This window comes from Apium graveolens, chromosome 3 (assembly GCF_009905375.1).
Source record: "Apium graveolens cultivar Ventura chromosome 3, ASM990537v1, whole genome shotgun sequence".
In the NCBI taxonomy this organism is placed as follows: Eukaryota; Viridiplantae; Streptophyta; class Magnoliopsida; order Apiales; family Apiaceae; genus Apium; species Apium graveolens.
The window spans coordinates 179,619,415-179,621,427 of NC_133649.1; the positions used below are offsets into that span (position 1 = coordinate 179,619,415).

At 32.2% G+C, this 2,013-nt stretch overlaps 1 non-coding gene across 1 annotated transcript; it reads right to left on the reverse strand.

The window, feature by feature from the left end:
• Positions 1-1,533: 1,533 nt before the first annotated feature.
• LOC141716412 (small nucleolar RNA R71) lies at positions 1,534-1,640 on the reverse strand. The gene has a single exon (XR_012573124.1). It is a non-coding gene; the product is annotated as a small nucleolar RNA R71 (small nucleolar RNA).
• Between the last annotated feature and the right edge of the window lie 373 nt (positions 1,641-2,013).

A 2,013-nucleotide genomic window follows, 5' to 3' on the forward strand; every position in this document is an offset into this window, starting at 1 on the left:
CACACGAAACTAACAGAATTATCTTTTATTCTACAGAGGTGCAAGTATCAAATTATAACTGGAGTGGCCCAGAATGACTGAAGAAAAGTCAGCTGCAAAGTTTTCCTTTTAAAACCCAATCAATTTAGAAAACTTACTTGTATTTTTCCTAGAAGCATTAAAAGACTTTTATTATAGACATATAGAGAATATACAGAGGGACGGAGATCACAAATTTTTCATCTTGTAAAAGATTAAAGTTTTTCTTCTTTATTCTAATTTATATCAGTTATGTGTTCTTATTATAATATGTGTATTGTTAATCTAGTTATGTGTGAGTAGATTTTTAATCTAGGGTTAAGTTGAACCCTATTTATGATTGATGTATGATTTTCCCCATCCCCATAATTCAATTATATTGCATTCTCTTATTAAGTTGTGCTTAATTAACAATTACATGTGTGATGTGATTATGTGTATTGTTTGAACCAATATCTATTTATCAACAAAAGTTAGATTTAGGTGGTTGTGATTTATCCAATAAGGACATGAACTTTTCCATGAAAATAGGTAGAACAGATTGTTAGGAAGTTAGGATGATGTGTTTAATGTCTCTAAATTACATGATACCATGAAAATAGGCTTGTTTGTGTTTTAGAGATGCCATTAATACTCGAGAGAGGTTTTTGATATTTTATATGGCGCGTCTTTCCTCTTGAGTAGCACATGATTGATTTGGGATGGGAAATCCTAATTATATTAATTTATGCTAGTGGGGATACTTAACTATGGATGTTTTTAGTTATTTGATTAATAGAACGTAATTCCTTCAATATAATTTTAGTTAAACAATATCTCAATATTTATTGTATAACTTGCTTGGTTAAATCGAGTCAAGAATTACTAGTGATTGATATCTTTGTCTCTGTGGGATCGACTCTGACTTACCCTACTACATAGTTGAAAGAATTTATTAAGAAATATTATTTAATAGGCACGCGACAGCCTTGTCAAATTTTTTACGCCGCTGTCGGGTATAAAGCGGTATTAGATTAGTTAATTTTTGAGTTAGTTTAGCTAAGTCTTTTAGTTTTATGCTTCATCTATTATTTCCTTGTTATTTGATATTATTTTCTAGTTTTCTTGTTGCATGCAAACTCGAAGTTCAGGTACTGAAAACTTGATTGCTTTTAATCATGAAATTAAAGCTATAGCAAGAAGATAAGCAGGTGCACAAAGGAAACAGAAAGACAAGGAAATTATGGGTGAAGTAGTACCAGCTAAAGCCCTTAATGAGAAGGGAATGCCAATGATTCTTTTATAGGATTGTCTACTGAAAATCCTGTTGATCGTCTTGAAAGTTTTCTGGAGAAGTGTGATACGATAAAATTGGCCAACGTTAGTGAAGATACAATAAAGTGGCGATTGTTTCCATTCCCTCTCTATGATGTAACAAAAGATTGGTTAAAAGATGAAGTACCAAACAAGTTCACTACTTGGGATGGTTTAACAAAGGCTTTTCTACTCCAAAATTTCAATCAGAAAAAGACTACAAAACTCAGGAATGACATATCTAACTTTCATCAAGATGATATGGAGTCTCTTCATGATACATTGAAAAGATACAAAAGGATTCAGAGACAATGCCCTCACCATGAAATTTCTGACTGGTTGTTGATCCATGCATTCTACAATGGGTTGACACAAGAATTCTGAATTTTTATTGATGCTGCTTCTGGTGGATCTATTATGAAGAAGAATACCGAGGATATGAAAGCTTTGTTAGACGATATGGTGTGTAAAGATAACTATCCGTACAGTGACAAAAATTATCCTAAGAAGGGAGTAAGTATGATGTTGATGCTCAAACCATGTTGAATACTATTATACAAGCAATGGTTAAGAAGATTGAGCAATTAGATTCTAGAACTTTATCTATAGTTGGATGATACGAGATTCGGGGTGTAGTTGGACATACTCAAAATATTTGTCAGTTTGATCCCTCTGGATTAGAAATAGAACAAGAAAATGTCC